This window comes from Schistocerca cancellata, chromosome 5 (genome assembly GCF_023864275.1).
Source record: "Schistocerca cancellata isolate TAMUIC-IGC-003103 chromosome 5, iqSchCanc2.1, whole genome shotgun sequence".
In the NCBI taxonomy this organism is placed as follows: Eukaryota; Metazoa; Arthropoda; class Insecta; order Orthoptera; family Acrididae; genus Schistocerca; species Schistocerca cancellata.
The window spans coordinates 258131984-258150585 of record NC_064630.1 but is presented as its reverse complement, the minus strand read 5'-3'; the positions used below and the strand labels follow the sequence as shown (position 1 = coordinate 258150585).

General features: G+C 44.4%; 1 protein-coding gene across 1 annotated transcript in view; it reads right to left on the bottom strand.

The window, feature by feature from the left end:
• LOC126187926 (glycosyltransferase 25 family member) overlaps positions 1–18602 on the bottom strand; it is an 861577-nt gene that overhangs the window by 767082 nt on the left and 75893 nt on the right. The gene's annotated exons all lie outside the window — the stretch shown is intronic.

Here is an 18602-nt window from a genome sequence, read left to right as displayed (position 1 = left end):
ACCTGAATCCTATAGAACAGCTTTGGGATGTTTTGGAACGCTGATTTCGTGCCAGGCCTCACCGACCGACCTCGATACCTCTCCTCAGTGCAGCACTCCGTGAAGAGTGGTCTGCCATTCCCCTAGAAACCTTCCAGCACCTGAATGAACGTAGGCCTGCGAGAGTGGAAGCCATCATCAAAGCTAAAGGTCGATCAACACCATACTGAATTCCAGCATTACCGATGGTGAGCGCTAAGAACTTGTAAGTCATTTTCAGCCAGGTGTCCGGTTACTTTTGATCACACAGTGTAGGTGGATCGCGTAGAAACGTGGGTGAAGCGACTTAACTTACAGCTGCAGAACAGTAGTACAACTTTCTATTGTATCGGCCAGCGCAACACACAGTGGTTTTTGCTTTACGCAAGTATACCACAAGAGACACAAGGAGGGAATTTAAGGTAAACTGATATGCCTAAAAAAATTGTTTTATGTAGATGAGGTAATCTCTGTAGTTAATTTCTCAGTAAGACTTTTACTTTTTGCATAAAAATTAAAATTACTGTTTGCAAGTTCTCCGCAAGGCAATCTTTCTCATTCAATTTTGAGGAAACTATTCGGTAAAAGCTTTTTTTTTTTGGCATCTTATAGTTTGATATGACAACGTGTTTTCTTTCCGCTATTTTCCATAGTCACTGTGATACATCGAAATTAAGGAAAGCACAATCCTGAAAAACTTGTAGTAAAAAATGCAGACGCTGGCCAGTTTACGTTGGGTGCATTTTACTTCATACAATGCTGTGTGCCAAATGTACCTAGCATGGCGAAATTGTTTTCAAATTTATACTGACTTTTTGATCACCCGGTATTTTACGGCAAACTTCGCACAGCGACTTACTTAAATGAGAATATCACAGTAAGTATAACCATCAGCGAGATGATGGGCAGTTCATCATTAAGCTGGCTATAAAGCTATACGTAGCCTCAAAATAGATTTTTTTATGATTAGTTTGTGTAAAATTGTGTGAGAAAGACTACTGAGCTAACGGAGCGTGCTTGACGCTCTACTCATAATGGCACTGCTGCACCGTAACCAGCGATAATGTGTGCACCCAAAGACGAGGGCAGCTGCGCTGGACAGCGCGGCGAGTCTGCACGCAGGCAACCAGCTCTCTTTCTAGAATGAGATTTTCACTCTGCAGCGGAGTGTGCGCTGATATGAAACTTGCAGGCAGATTAAAACTGTGTGCCGGACCGAGACTGGCAGAAGTAAAGCTGTGAGGACGGGGCGTGAGTCGTACTTGAGTAGCTCAGATGGTAGAGCACTTGCCCGGGAAAGGCAAAGGCCCCGAGTTCGAGTCTCGGTCCGACACACAGTTATAATCTGCCAAGAATTTTCAGCTTTCTTTCTGTTCTTTCACTAATCGCTGTGCGTGCGTGGCGTGTTGCAGGCAGCTACGAAGCGGATGAACGCGACGGTGCGAGGCGTGTGCTGCCGGCGTGCGGCCGGGCGGCGAGAGGCGGAGGCGGAGGCGGGCGGCGGCGCCGGCAGCTCCAGCGAGGCGACGCAGCTGCGCCAGCTGTCGGGCAGCGCGGGGCCCTCCTCCTTCCGCATGCGCTCCCTGCGCTCGCCCAGCCGCAACGGCAGCCTACGAGCCAGCGCGCGCAGGACCAGCGGCCTGCGCCACGAACAGCTTGGCGTCGCGCTGTAGAGCCGCCGTCGCCCACCGATTCGTCGTCGACGCCGCCAGTGGACGCGTCTGTTTGTAAACTTCGCAACTGAACAATGTGTGCTTCATCATGTGTCCGAGCTAAAACGTCTGCAGGTCGTTCGGCCAGAGAAAATCCCTCTCAGTTAACTCTACTACTTCGCTGCTACTGCCCGTCGGAGCGGCTGGAAGCTGATTACCGTCATTAGGCAAAGCAGTAGACCAATTAATGTCCCCGGAACAGCTCAGTAGTCAACGATTCGCTCTTCAATTTCTGTGGCTCGACCGCTGAACGGGAAGCTAGTGACAGCCGGGTGCGGTTAACGCTTCACTCATCTTATCCTGTCTATCTATCTATCCATATACAGGCTGGTCCATTGATCGTGACCGGGCCAAATATCTCACGAAATAAGCGTCAAACGAAAAAAACTACAAAGAACGAAACTTGTCTAGCTTGAAGGGAGAAACCAGATGGCGCTATGGTTGGCCCGCTAGATGGCGCTGCAATAGGTCAAACGGATATCAACTGCGTTTTCTTTTTTTTTAATGGGAACCCCATATTTATTAGATATTCGCGTAGTACGTAAAGAAATATTAATGTTTGAGTTGGACCACTTAGATGATGTGATTCAGGATACCGAGCAGCATACATAGCACACGCCCGGTGGGCATTTTGACCACAACAGCCATACATCAACACGATATCGACCTTTTCTGCAATTGGTAAACGGTCCATTTTAACACGGGTAAAGTATCACGAAGCAAATACCGTCCGCACTGGCGGAATGTTACGTGATACCACGTACTTATACATTTGTGACTATTACATCGCCATCTATCACAAAGCGAAAAAAGTGGTCCAACCCAAACATTCATATTTCTTTACGTACTACACGAATATGTAATAAAAAATGAAGGTTCCTATTTAATAAAACGCAGTTTATATCCGTTTGACCTATTGCAGCGCCATCTAGTGGGCCAACCATAGCGACATCTGGTTTCCCCCTTCAATCTAGACGAGTTTCGTTATTTGTAGTTTTATCGTTTGATGCTTATTTCGTGAGATATTTGGCCCCGTCACTATCAATGGACCACCCTGTATAAATTGAAGTCCTCGCCGCAGTTTCTGCCTTTACATAAAGGCTAACCTAAGGAAATACTGCAGGGATTTTGATACTGTTTTCACAAACAGATCGACTAATTCGCGTGTAAGGTTAGTGGCCACCAAGGATAGGCATAAGGTCACCCGAATACAGCACAAGGTCGGCGCTAGCTGCCGTTACCGGGAGGCTAGCGTCACCTACCGCCAACTTCTTACACGACATGCAATGCGGGACGTATCAGATATTACGCTGAGTAGTACATATTTAAGCGACGTGAAGAGAAATGACAGTAAAATCGCATAGGAAATGTAAATATAGTTCGCGCCGGGCTGTCGCCTAAGTCGGGAGCCCGAAAAGTGGCCGTAATTCGCACCAAACGGGCGCTGCGATTAGGCTGATAGATGGCGCGGTTACATCTCTCATCACTGCCACGAGATGTCACCCCCAAACGTCAATTAAACATGGAACAGGTAACATTCGTGCCTCCTCCCAACATTCCTTGCGTGTACTGCTTAAATAGTTTAACTTACATAAAAGTTATGTCCGTTACCTAATGCTGTTGGCTGCATTTTTAATCATAACTTACGCAGTGGCTTGCAAACAAAAGTTGCTATACGCCGATTGTAGACACAGTTAGGTGCTCACACTGGCACCGACATCGGTGGTTTCCGCTGACGACCGACATCGGCCGACATTTTCAAGAAAGTACACGACTACTTGCGCGGTAACAAAACAGCTCGTCTCAGCGCTCGAACGTGCACTCTTCGGATGACAATCGGTAAAATTCCAATCAGTTTGTTTTCTTTGGTCCAATAGGCCGATGTCCTCACACACGAAATGGGGCTGTGAGAAACTGTTAAGTCTGCTGCAAGACACAGGCAATTTGTGGCATCGTGAGGATAAAAATCTCATTATCGGGATATAACTCTGAATCTCTGGACTGAAATCGCAGTTCTACTGGAAACCAAAAATAGGCGAAACCTTTATTGGAAATTCTGAGCGTAAATTATGACCTCAAAAAATAATTTGTCAGGTGAGTTGGATGGTGAATCTTATGCTTAAAGTTACAGTAGTGGATCTTTTATTGGGTTGTGGTAGGGAGGCATTAGCTGTCTAGAAGTTATTATTACCGTTTATTGGCATTTTCATGCTAGTAGGGTGATTTCCCGAAATCGCGTCAGGCAAATGCCGGGATGGTTCTTTTGAAAGGGCAGGGCCAATTTCCTTCCCTAATGTGATGGAACCGATGACCCCGCTGTTTGGCCCTCTCCCCCAAACCAACCAACCAACCATGCCAGTAGGATTGTGATTCTGTTAGACGATGTGGTTAGCAAGTGGGGCGTACGTCTGTGTGTTCTCACTTTTCAGTTCTTTACATGTTCAAGGTATGTTCTTCTAAAACTTATGAGTATCTTTCACATGTACTATGAATGACACTCATTGAAGGCTAATTGACGCATGTATGTTTTGCTGAATTTATTTTAAGTTGGCCAGTATTCGTAATCTTGCTTCTCAACGTCACCACGAATCTAACCTCCTGGACAGAACTGATTCTAATGGAATATGATCTCCTTGATCCCGCCAAAAACTGACGTGGGAATTTGGAAATTTGTGGTAAGTTCTATGGGACCAAACTGCTGAGGTCATTGGTCCCTAGGCTTACACACTATTTAATATAGCTTAAACTAACTGACGCTGAGGACAACACACACACACACACACACACACACACACACACACACACACACACACACCCATACCCAAAGGAGGACCCAACCTCTGGCGGGGAGAGCCGCGCGAACCGTGGCAAGGCCCCTAGACCGCACGGCTATCCCCCACGGCAAACTGACGAGGGAGGTCGGACATACTGTAACAGACATACTGTGACGACGATGTCGGCCGATGTTATCGGGCGAACTATGGCGATCGTTGTCGGCGCCAGTGGGAACACAGTCTTAGCGCTACTCGTTACAGTATCTCCCGAAAGTCGTGTAAGAAGTTGGAGTAAGAGTATGACCAGTCGCAGAACGCAGCAGCCAATATATGGCATCAGACACGACGGGTAGGGTACGAGAACTTCATAGAGTTGGGCACAAATACGTCCTTTAGTAACCCCAACACAATCTCGTCTGCCCCGAAGACTCACAGCAGGTCATCTCCACCTACAATTTTTCGATGCTCAAAACATTTGGTGACGATTTGCTCACGTGCTAGATGGTAACACTCCGAGGAAATCGCCACGAAACTCGCTACGATCTGTATAACAACTGGAAGATTAAATGCTATGAAGAGAATACTATTAAATGCAATGAAGAGAATATTATCTAGCAGTTAACTGATCATAATAGTCAACGATACTGATGAAACTCGTTGATGAACCATATTAAGTGATAAGAAATTGCATCGGTAAAATAAAATAAAAACCAATTATGAGTATGAGGGCTGTGGTTAACTCCACAGCACCAAGGGCAGTTTACTATAAATCATTCTCACGAACGTCTTTGAACACAAGAGTAATTCCATCGTCAAGACTTTAAATTGATTAAAAGAGTACGCTTAACATAAGAGTGTAATCTTTCGGTTAATTGCGTATGAGAATAACAGTCCTTATACGCAACACAATAAACTGATTGGTGGTCGTGATAGTGTTCTGTGAATAATTAGTATCAGACCCCAGAGCCACTACGATGCAAATGGTGCGTGCATAAAAACGTTACGTAGCTTGTCTGTACTTGATTTGAGATACAAAAAATTTTTTCAGTATTACGTGTGTTTTGTGTACAAATTTACTGTAATAATTAATGTTTGTAATACTTTTGTGATTTAAATTTTGAATGTTTATTACAAATAAAAACGAATGAAACTTTCTGTATTACAGTTGAAGCCGCAAATCCTTTGAAGCAGCTCGACAGAAACGTACTTCTGTGTTCGAGATATTCATATGTGTCGTGTAAAATATTTTTCTTCAACGTATTCTCTTGCATGCTAAACCACATGTACGGAGCTCAGCACAAACTAGAAAACAAGGAAACGACGCACTCCTACAGTATGACTGGCGTCTCGTCATGTTTTCGTGTAAAACAAACAATTCCTAACAGAAAAGATATGCTACAGGGACAAAATACATTTATTCATTGTGCAACAGACTGCTGATTGGGGGTAAGTACGTATACTCAATGCTGCAGTGCGATGACAATGATCACCGCGCTCATGAGCATCTCCCAAAGTAAAGATTAGGTCAGTTTAGGTGAACTCCTTGTTCCACAGCCAACGGCCTTGCCGCAGTGGTAACACCGGTTCCCGTCAGATCACCGAAGTTAAGCGATGTCGTGCTGGCCTAGCACTCGAATGAGTGACCATCCGTTCTGCCGAGCGCTGTTGGCAAGTGGGGTGCACTCAGCCGTTGAGAGGCAAACTGAGGAGCTACTTAATTGAGAAGTAGTGGCTCCGGTCTCGTTATCTGACAGACGGCCGGGAGAGCGGTGTGCTGACCACATGCCCCTCTGTATCCACCTCCAGTGACACCTGTGGGCTGAAGACGACACGGCGGCAGGTCGGTACCGTTGGGCCTTCCAAAAGTTTTTTTTCTGTTCCACAGAACCGTATTGAGGAGATTCTCTCAGATGTCAAATAAATATGTCGTTGCCTTCCTCCTACCTGTAAAGCTGCAAATGGTGTAAATGAATGCTTGAAACACCTGTAAAGCGAGTTTTGTGCTGTGTATTGTCATCGAAACGAACTATCCTACAATGACGACAGAAGAAAAGCAAATCTTAAAACCACTGGGCTCGCATTCGCACATGACAGTAATGTAGATCAATGTATGATCCAGTTAATATTTTATGGACAGATGTATCTTTCTTCTCCATAGTTTTTCTCCAGCAGTGCAATTATCCTAGCCAATGAACACGAAAAAATGTCGACTGCAGAAAACTTCGTACAGTTTCAAATTTTTTGTATAGTGACAAGGGGGGGGGGGGGGGGAGTGTTATGCACAATATACTAAAAATCTTGACCAGTGGGGTGTGAGCGTGCGGGTGAGAGGTGGTGTAAAGGTCACTTTTTAAGGTTTGTCTCTAACATCTCGAAAACAGCGGTTTCTAGCCAAAAGTATCCCAATATAAAATTAAACTAAATTAAATTCCCTACAAAAAATTCCTATACGTCTTTTCCTCATTGTAAGGGATGGGAAAGTCGCTGATTATTAAAAATAGTGTTTCTACTGTGTAAAATTGATGTTTATTGTTAAATGACGTGGGGTAAGAGCAAATATGAAACTTAAGTACCACATCTCAGTGTAGTAGAATCGTATTAAGGGATAAATTGTGTTCTGGAGGTGTAACAGGGTGGAAAGTAGGTGGTGGACCGTGTGGGAAGGTAGTCGCTGGATTGTCATCGTGCAATTCCCTCCTTCAGAGGACTTCAAAATGAAGAACGTACAGGCAGTTCCCCATTCTCTCTACCGCAATACGTCACAAAAAGTAACTACAGGGTATTTCACGAAGTTATACCGATCCTTCCTTATGAATCACTGGCGACGGAGTGCGCGAACAGTCCCGCTGGAAGAGTGTTTATTTTCCACAAAGTATGTTAACATTACAGTTTATACAGATATGAGTTTCTAATAACACAAACGAAAGGAAAGCATATGGACACATTCTGCGTGAATCGTAGCATTGTGTTCTGTACTGTTACGGCGGAAATTTATTCTTAGTCATCCTGTACGGCAGGTGCAGTGTTCTTCCGGGAAAGGCGGATTCCTCCACTACGAGCGCTGCTCGCTTTTCAGTTTACACCCCAATTTATCTCCCGAATATTTCCTGTACAGTTCTTTTATATAATCACACAAATCCATAGTGCACTGTGATTCGGTGAGAGCGCCATGACGTCGACCCAACGCGACATTGAAGTGACATCAGGAGCGGTGGAACTGAACTCACGTAAGTCGATAAAACTTGGGAAAAAATACAAAGAAATGTGGAAAAACAAATAGTGGAAAATACGTAAAAATTCGAAAATGTGTGAAAAGTACGCAAAACCAGCGGAAAAATGCTCCTCTCGGAAGGCTATTTCAGAAAGGTGTGGAAGAACCAGCAGCCTCATTCCGCCTTCCTCACCAAGAACTTTGGCATGCTAACATATTTGTGCTCTTTTAACACAGAACATTCCAAAACCTTTTACCCAGTCTCCGTTTGTAGTTACAATTTCATAGCTTCTTGCTTTCACTGTCAATGTCTCTATATGTCTCTCTCCCACTGTCTCCTTTTTCTCCCATTCATTTACATTACATGTCACATTGTCTCCTTTTGTCTTCTTTTCCCATTGCCATTGGCCCCAGCATACCTAGGCAGCTCAAAAATCCTGGACGGTGGCCTACACAGACGTGTTTAAAATTTCGGTCCAAAATATGTCCTCCCCTACACTTTCGTGTTAAAGTGGTCTCGTGAAGTCCAGACCACCTAAGCCTATGTATGGTTTCCACTATCTCCTCTCTCTCTTTTCCTCCCACTGCTTCTATCACCCCCCCTCCCTCCCTTCACCTCTCCCCCCTCCCCCCTTCTCTCTCTCTCTCTCTCTCTCTCTCTCTCTCTCTCTCTCTCTCTCTCTCTATTATTTCTCTCCCACTGGCACTGTCTCCTCTCTCTTCCATCGTCGACTGTACCTCTGCTACTCTCTTTCAGGCACAAAAAGCGCGAATATGTTCACGTGTCATTATTTTGTTGAGGAAGGTGAAATGAGGACTCAGGCAGCTGATTATCCACTTCTCTGACTGAGTCTTTTAAATAGGTGCTTATTCACCTTCTCTGTGGTCTGACGGGAGCCTTTTTCAGCTGTACCCTTCTGCCCCACCCCCACCGCCCCCCATTACAGCAGGGTGTACTGCTCGTATAAAACGAACTGTGTAGGTCAGTACAGTTTTGACAGTTTATATATGTACTTCAGCACGTTTATGTATTTTGACACACATAAACAACACAAATATAAAGTTAACACAAAATCGTTTGCTTTACATGTTTTCTGTGTATTTTGCTCATCGATCGCAATTAATCGAAAAGCCCAGAATATATTTTAAAAGAGTGAAAATATTAGAAATATTTTACTGAGATTGTACTCTCTGTAGTGTTACATAATTTTTGGTGGTCATTTTGAGTTACTTTCAGGCATGGTATGGCCCTTTTCAGCTCATTTTTTGTTATCGCAGTACCACATTGGGCATATCCGTATAGGCGTGAAGCGCCCGTTCTACAGAGATAGCGCGTCATAAAGCTTCGCTGGTGACTAAATTCGTACTTTAGTGATATCGGAACCCTTTGGATGACACTAGAACCCTTCACTACGTCACTTAAAACCCAAACTGCCTCCTCAGACTGGATATCACGTGCATGTTTAACGCTTATAAGTACGTACCTTCGAACCTCTGGATCACAGTAACGGATAATGGTGTAAAAAATGTTTCAAGTTCCCCGAGAAAATCTTCTTAAGCATGTATGGTAAGATTTCCGACTATCTGCCGTGAATAGAAATTGCAAAAGAAGACTCCCCACAATTCGTCCTTTTCGTACGCAAAACTCAGTTTTTCGGGGTTTTCTCAGGAACCCATGAACAGAATGTGCTTTTATAAGACGCCTGAAGTCCACTCTAGACCACACCTATTGCAAAACAACCAACCGATCTGCTAAATTTATCTGGCTTGGAGGACGCGTGTAACGTTTAAATGTTGACCCCACACTATACGGTAGTTACAGTATTAACGCCCCTTTTCGCCATACTGTCCTAACGGATACATTAGTCGTACGTCCCGTATTGATTTCTGCGGTTATTTCACGCAGCGTTGCTTGTCAGTCAGCACTGACGATTCTACGCAAACGCCGCAGCTCTCCCTCGTTAAACGAAAATCATCAGCCACTGCGTTTACGGGGTGAGAGGTAGTGCCTGAAATCTGGTATTTTCGGCACAATCTTGACACTGTAATACTTAATCCCCTAAAGATTTCTGAAATGGAATGCCCTATGCTTCTAGCTCCAACTATCACTCCGCATTCAAAGTCTGTTGATTCCCATCGTCCGGCTATAATCACGTCTCAAACCTGTTCACATGAATCACCTTAGTACAAATGACAACTCCGCCAACGCACTGGCCTTTTATACCTTGTGTACGCGATACTACCGCCGTCTGTATATGTGCATATCGCTATCTCATGACTTCTGCCACCTCAGTCTATAACTGTTACGGTATTGTCTCTGCTGGCGTCTGAAATGATGTAATATTAAACTGTTGTTGACAAAGAGAACTCAAGAGATGACTTAATGCATTTTGTTATAAACAAATACACACAGCCTGATCCAAACCCTATGGTTTCCAGCTCCAGAATGAACCCCTCCTACTCAAGTGCCGCAGTTATAACAGACGAAGATGGAGGAGGGGATGCTTCAATCTCATTGTCCTTGGGGCAGTGGAGGGTGGGCAGAAGAGGGACAAAGTGGACACCCTACTAGCTGACTAAATTTCCCTGTTTTTTTTTTCAGGACTTTTAAGGAGTTTAATTATAATTTTTCCAAATAATCTTTTTCGGGTTGGAATCTGAATGCTGAGCATGCTTTAAATATTCAGTATTTTTATCGCCTTTTTTTTTAAAAAAACGTAGTTTTACTGCTGTGTCAGTACATAACTCAAAATATCTAACATACTCATGCAAATTGACATTTCAATGTGCCACCAAATAGCAAAGTGAATTACAGTACACTGAATAAAGTACAACATATCACACACGAAATATTCCAGACACGAAACGTATAAATTTTAAACCATCCCTAAAGTAAGATCAAATTAATTGATTTTACCATCACAATTGTGATAAAAATTGAAAATAACACATTTATTCGTTGTGTGCAAACAATCAGGTAGTGATACACACAAAAATTTTATGTTTAACTAATGGCCTACTACTCAAATAAAGACAGAAAAGAAAACTGTGATGTCCCGTGCTGCGAGACAAACATTTTGCTTCACATAACGTCACCTTATTGCAAGACCCATACGCACAGAATATTTTCATTTGCCACTCGGCAAAAGCTGTCTTTTGTGTATGTATTGTGCCGTCCCGTCGTAGCCCTCAGTGGTTCACAACCCCACAACAGGCCACAGAAGTCTACCTACCCCACCCCACACAAACCGAACCCAAGGTAATTGTGCGGTTGGACCCCCCCCCCCCCCCTACCGGAAGGAACGTCAGCAATCGCCAACATAGTGTAACTGAGGCGGAATAAGGGGAACCAGCCCGCATTCGCCGAGACAGATGAAAAACCACATTAAAAACCATCCACAGGCTGGCCGGCACACTAATCCGCCGGGCAGATTCGTGCCGGAGACCGCACGCCTTCCCGCTTGGGAAGCAGCGCGGTAGAGCGCGCGGCTAGCCGGGCGGACAAAAACCTGCCTTAGTGAGCCGTGTAACGTGAACAGTGTTTCTAAGACTCGCCGCTGCCCCAACCCGCAGTGATAACCTACTGACTACAGTACAGTAGTGACTTAGAAATGAGCTTCAGTATCACCAAGTAAGAAATGTCTGAAAATGTAATTTTTACGAGTTTCGCAATCTAAGTGTGAATGATTTTATTGTAGTGTCCCTGAAGTGCGATGGACGCTCATAGAAGGAAGCTTCAAAGAGGTTTGTTGCTCAATTTTTTCTTAAAAAAAGAAAGAAGTCTTTGGTGGCTACTGGCGTTCTTTAGCATTCAATGTTACGATGCAATTTAAAGTGTCATAACTGCCTGTGGATGTGACATAAGCAGTAACGTGTACAATCACTACATTCGTCAAACTTTCCAGTACAGTAATTAAATTAAATTATTTTGCAGGTTTTTTAAAAACATTTCTACAGTGTTATTACTTACACCTGAATTTCTCACCAGGTGACCTAATATCAGAAACAGAAGTGTTTCAAGAAACCCCTTATCAAGGCGTAACTTGAGCCATCCGTACTTCCTTATTTTTGTAATAGTAAATAATATTGTTACATATTGTAAATCTTAATTGAGAGTATGTCTCAAAGTTTTGAATACATTTTATTAAGTTTCCATTCATTCTTGTGATGTAGTAAGGGTTCAAAGACCAAAAGCGTTTCATGTAACTCCAAAAGATAATAGCTTTCTTCTATACAACGTTAAATATGCACCGATTCTACGACATGTATGCACAATCAATATGCGCACGGATGTAACGGATTTACATCTACATCTACATCCATACTTCGCAAGCCACCTGACGGTGTGTGGCGGAGGGTACTTTGAGTACCTCCATCGGTTCTCCCTTCTATTCTAGTCTCGTATTGTTCGTGGAAAGAAAGATGGTCGGTATGCCTCTGTGTGGGCTCTAATCTCTCTGATTTTATCCTCTTGGTCTCTTCGCGAGACATACGTAGGAGGGAGCAATATACTGCTTGACTTCTCGGTGAAGGTATGTTCTCGAAACTTCAGCAAAAGCCCGTAACGATCTACTGAGCGTCTCTCTTGCAGAGTCTTCCACTGGAGTTTATCTATCATCTCCGTAACGCTTTCGCGATTACTAAATTATCCTGTAACAAAGCGCGCTGCTCTCCGTTGGATCTTCTCTATCTCTTCTATCAGTTCTGTCTGTTAAGGATCCCACACCGATGAGCGGTATTCAAGCAGTGGCGAACAAGTGTACTGTAACTTACTTCCTTTGTTTTCGGATTGCATTTCCTTAGGATTCTTCCAATGATTCTCAGTCTGGCACCTGCTTTACCGACGACTAATTTTATATGGTCATTCGATTTGAAATCACTCCTAATGCCTATTCCCGGATAATTTATGGAATTAACTGCTTCCAGTTGCTGAACTGCTATATTGTAGCTAAATGATAAAGGATCTTTCTTTCTATGTATTCGCAGCACATTACACTTGTCTACATTGAGATTCAATTGCCATTCCCTGCACCATGCGTCAATTCGTTGCAGATCCTCCTGCATTTCAGTACAATTTTCCATTGTTACAACCTCTCGATATACTACAGCATCATCCGCAAAAAGTCCTACGACACACCCCCGCGGCACACCTGAAATCACTCTTACTTCGGAAGACTTCTCTCCATTGAGAATGACATGCTGCGTTCTGTTATCTAGGAACTCTTCAATCCAATCACACAATTGGTCTGATAGTCCATATGCTCTTACTTTGTTCATTAAACGACTGTGGGGAACTGTATCAAACGCCTTGCGGAAGTCAAGAAACACGGCATCTACCTGGGAACCCGTGTCTATGGCCCTCTGAGTCTCGTGGACGAATAGAGCGAGCTGGGTTTCACACGATCGTCCTTTTCAAAACCCATGCTGAATCCTACAGAGTAGATTTCTAGTCTCCAGAAAAGTCATTATACTCGAACGTGTTCCAAAATTCTACAATTGATCGACGTTAGAGATATAGGTCTATAGTTCTGCACATCTGTTCGACGTCCCTTCTTGAAAACGGGGATGACCTGTGCCCTTTTCCAATCCTTTGGAACGCTACGCTCTTCTAGAGACCTACGGTACACCGCTGCAAGAAGAGGGGCAAGTTCCTTCGCGTACTCTGTGTAAAATTGAACTGGTATCCCATCAGGTCCAGCGGCCTTTCCTCTTTTGAGCGATTTTAATAGTTTTTCTATCCCTCTGTCATCTATTTCGGTATCTACCATTTTGTCATTTGTGCGACAATCTAGAGAAGGAACTACAGTGCAGTCTTCCTCTGTGAAACAGCTTCGGAAAAAGACATTTAGTATTTCGGTCTTTAGTCCGCCATCGTCTGTTTCAGTACCCTTTTTGTCACATAGTGCCTGGACATTTTGTTTTGATCCACCTACCCCTTTGACATAAGACCAAAATTTCTTAGGATTTTCTGCCAAGTCAGTACAAAGAACTTTACTTTCGAAGTCATTGAACGTCTCTCGCATAGCCCTCCTCACGCTACATTTCGCTTCGTGTAATTTTTGTTTGTCTGCAAGGCTTTGGCTATGTTTATGTTTGCTGTGAAGTTTCCTTTGCTTCCGTAGCAGTTTTCTAACTCGGTTGTTGTACCACGGTCGCTCTTTTCCATGTCTTACGATCTTGCTTGGCACATACTCATCTAATGCATACTGTGCATGGCTGTGAACTTTGTCCACTGATCCTCAACACTATCTGTACTTGAGACAAAACTTTTGTGTTGAGCCGTCAGGTACTCTGTAATCTGCTTTTTGTCACTTTTGCTAAACAGAAAAATTTTCCTACCTTTTTTAATATTTATATTTACGGCTGAAATCATCGACGCAGTAACCGCTTTATGATCGCTGATTCCCTGTTCTGCGTTAACTGTTTCAAATAGTTCGGGTCTGTTTGTCACCAGGAGGTTCAAAATGGCTCTGAGCACTATGGGACTCAACTGCTGAGGTCATTAGTCCCCTAGAACTTGGAACGAGTTAAACCTAACTAACCTAAGGACATCACAAACATCCATGCCCGAGGCAGGATTCGAACCTGCGACCGTAGCGGTCTCGCGGTTCCAGACTGCAGCGCCTTTAACCGCACGGCCACTTCGGCCGGCTGTCACCAGGAGGTCTAATATGTTATCGCCACGAGTCGGTTCTCTGTTTAACTGCTCAAGGCAGTTTTCAGATATAGCACTAAAAAAAAAATTCATTGGATTCTTTGTCCCTGCCACCCGTTATAAACGTTTGAGTTTCCCAGTCTATATCTGGTAAATTAAAATCTCCACCCAGAACCACAACATGGTCGGGAAATCTACTCGAAATATTTTCAAAATTTTCCTTCAGGTGCCCTGCCACAACAGCTGCTGAGCCAGGGGGCGTATAGAGACATCCAATTACCATGTTTGTGCCAGCTTTAACCGTGACCTTCACCCAAATTATTTCACATTTCGGATCTCCGTCAATTTCCTTCGATACTATTGCACTTTTTATCGCTGTAAACACGCCTCCCCCTTCACTGTCCAGCCTGTCTCTGCGGTAAACATTCCAATCTGAGTTTATAATTTCATTGAGAGCAGTTCTGGGACCTTTCTATAGACGCTCCTGCAGTTTACTATTACCACAATAATATTGTTATTCCCTGTTGCGTTTTGCCTACTACTACCTTGTCGCGTCTCAGGAGGCGTCTTGTCGGGCCTAGGGAGGGAATTCTCTAACCTAAAAAACCCACATGTGCACTCCACACGTACTCCGCTACCCTTATAGCCGCTTCCTGTGTGTAGCGCACGCCTTGCTTATTCAAGGGGACCCTACATTTCTCCACCCGATAGCGGAGGTCGAGAAATTTGCACCCCAGATCTCCACAGAATCGTCTGAGCCTCTGGTTTAAGCCTTCCACTCGGCTCCAAACCAGAGGACGTGATCGGTTCTGGGAACGATACTACAAATAGTTAGCTCTGATTCCACCCCGCGAGCGAGGCTTTCCGCCTTCACCAACTCCGCCAACCGCCTCTATGAACTGAGGATGATCTCTGAACCCAGACGGCAGGAGTCATTGGTGCCGACATGAGCAACAATTTGCAGTCGTGTGCACCCAGTGCTCTCTATCGCCGCCGGCAGGGCCTCCTCCACATCTCGGATGAGACCCCCCGGCAAGCAGACAGAGTGAACTCTGGCCTTCTTCCCCGATCTTTCCGCTATTTCCCTAAGGGGCTCCATCACCCGCCTAACGTTGGAGCTCCCAATAACTAATAAACCCCTCCCCCCGTGCGCCTGCTCGGACCTTGCTGAAGGAGCGGCCACATGTCCACTTACAGGCAGTGCGGGCGATGCCACACGGCCAGCCTCCACATTGACCCTCCGCCTCGTGCGACGCGAGCGCCGCCGAACCCGCCACTCCCCTTGGGGAGAGGGTGGCCTAACAGCGCCCAGTACCCGCGAAGGTGTCTCGACAGCAGGGACAGTGGGTGAAGCATGTAACACCTGGGGTGTACCATGCGACGCACCAGACTCCCCACTGCCGCTACACTCCGAGGCAGCAGCCTGAAGACGGCTGACCGCGGCCATCAACACGTTCAGCTGTTCGCGAACAGTGGCCAGCTCCTTCTGCGTCCTGATTATCGTCATTGTTGAGTGCCATGAAACTGCAGTGTTTCACTGCAGTATTCTTACAATGACCCAGTAAAATAATAAAGCCAATTTTCCATCGCGCGAGGTACTGTACTGCAGTCTGTCTCGCGAGGGCATATGGGGCGATACGGATCTTATGTTACAAAGGCTGAAGAGTAGTCATTCGGTCGAATCTGTGAGATGAGAATGGAAAATTTTACTGATTTATGTGACTTCGACACAAAGCTGGTTGTGTTGAAATGGTCCAGCAACTGAAATAGAACATGAAAACGGCCTGGCTCGTCGCACGTTCACGTGCAAGTATCTACCGAAACTGATAGGAAACCAAGTGAACGAATAAATGTTTAATGTCCATATCCTTGCCAAAAACGTACATATTTCAGGCTTCCATGCTCCTCACAGCAGAACAGGGTGCAATATGCACTACAACTGAGAACCTTAAAGCGACGTTGGTACAGTCAGAAGTGCTTATGAGCATATTGTTAATAGCAAACGACATGTAAGAGAGAATTTATTGATGGAGTGACATTATCACTTACGACTGCTGGAGGCTCCGAAACTTGATTGGATCATGGAAAAACAAAAGCGAGTTGACATATCAACTAAACGACTCCTATCACGCTACATAGGCGGTACTGTCAGGAAACGCTGTCCTCCCAAGAATGTCTCTTCAGCACGTGGATCTGGAATGTATGCCAGTCCGTGGAGTTTGTACATGACTGAGGGACTCAAATCGCTTCGGTATTCTTGCTACCTGCTGTTGTTACACTAAAATAGTGCTATTGCCGCCCATTTCCATCCTTTTATGGCTGACTACTTCGCTGGTGAACATGGCATTTCCCAGTCAGAAACTTGTCTGTGCAATAAGTCCAGAAATTTGCTATAACAGTTTGTGGAACATGATAATTAACTCCAGATCATATGTAGGACTCAAATTCACCGGATACTAGTACTGTCTAAAAAACTTTGGTTCATGAACTGCATCTTCGCATGAACATTTAGTTAAATCTGCTTCTGAGCACATACCTTGGGCTTGTAGAATGTATTTTCTATCTAACTGCATATGTTTTGGGTGCAAGAAGTACAACAACACGCTATCATGGGGGCTGATGTCATCTTTCAGCAGAACAGACATGGATGCCTGCACAATTTCGAAGAAGGAATGTCCCATACATGTAATAACGAATTTAACGTTACTTGTCTTAACGAAATATAAACATTTAGAAAATATTAAACATAAGGGCGATCAAAAAATTTACTTTTGAGGACGTTGCCACTGCGTATATACAACGTAGCGTGACTCCGATGTGCGTATGTAAGCAGCGACATGTAGGCACGGAATTAGTGTAGCATTCGTGTCTTTCCCACGCGCGTACAGTAAATGCGGAAACGTAAAGTGAGGCGACGTTATTACCAAATGCGTCAACACAGGACCAGCGTGGCGTTATTCTTTTCTTGGCCGCCGGATGTCAAACACCGGTAACATCAGTCTGAGAATGACGAATGTCTTTACCATTAAGGTGAAACGTCCGGAAATATTGCGACAAGGGGTGTTGTTGCTTCATGATAACGCATGTCCCCATATCGCAAATGTCGTAACGTCAACCCAAGTGAGAGACATTTGAGCACCCACCTTGAAATCCTGATCTCTCCCCATGCTGTTATCACGCCTTCGGTTCCTTAAAAGAGATCTTGACGGGCCGGAGATTCCTGTCGGATGAGTATGAGCAGCATGCAATCACGTCATTCTTTATGCAGCAGGGCATGGCGTTTCTACTCAGCAGGACGTGGCGTTTTCCGACCGGGTACCAGCAACATGGTGCATCGTTGGGATGATCGCCGCAATGCTCACGGTGATTTTCCCCGAATGGCACACCGATTCTGGACTTCACTGTCCTCGAACGGAAACTTTTTGATCGCTTGTTATTGTTTGCTCACTTGAGGCGGTCCGTTCCAAAACTGGTCTTATCCAATTTTTTTTACGAAATGAGTGAAGCCTACTCCGATTTTCTTCCGTACCCGGCGCATTGACTGATTATTCTATATCCACGCAAAAGTTGTTCTTTACCGTAGAAATCATTAACAAAAATCGGCCATCGTTCCAAAACTTGCCTTATTTACTCCAAGGGTCGTTCCAAGAGTCGCCTTATACTACCAGCCAAAGAAATTCAATTCTTCCCTCCTATTATTTAATTCTTGCAAGAATGCTTCACCCGCATGACCAGTCGTTAGTCCCATGCTTTTTTCAAGGACTGCTTGTGGAAGACGTTTAAATTTTTTTTCTATCCAAGGGAAAAATTCCGGTCTTTTCGGAATCATCCTTCTGCTTCTTTATAACTGAATCAAAGTTAGTCATCAGCTCTTTGGGAAGGCGCGGGGATACGTAACTTCGCACTGTGGAGCATCATCTTCCAGAGGTGCAACTCATTTTCCATTTTGTCAATACTTCTCTCCAACGGTATTTTAGAGGCTGCAATGGACGGGTTGCATCTGGCGGGAGCGAGATGAACTTTATGTTATTTTCCTCACAGGGACGTAGTACATCGAGACTTATATGAAAACTTAAGATTGTCACCAGTTTTAACTTTTAGGCTTACTTGCTTCTTTAAAATTGGGAGCATAAGTGATGTAAACAAATCTTCAAAAACCTTGCGGTCAAATCAGTCTGATCTGGTTCGATTACACGTTATTATTAATGATTAAAGCGATTTCTCAGATTCGT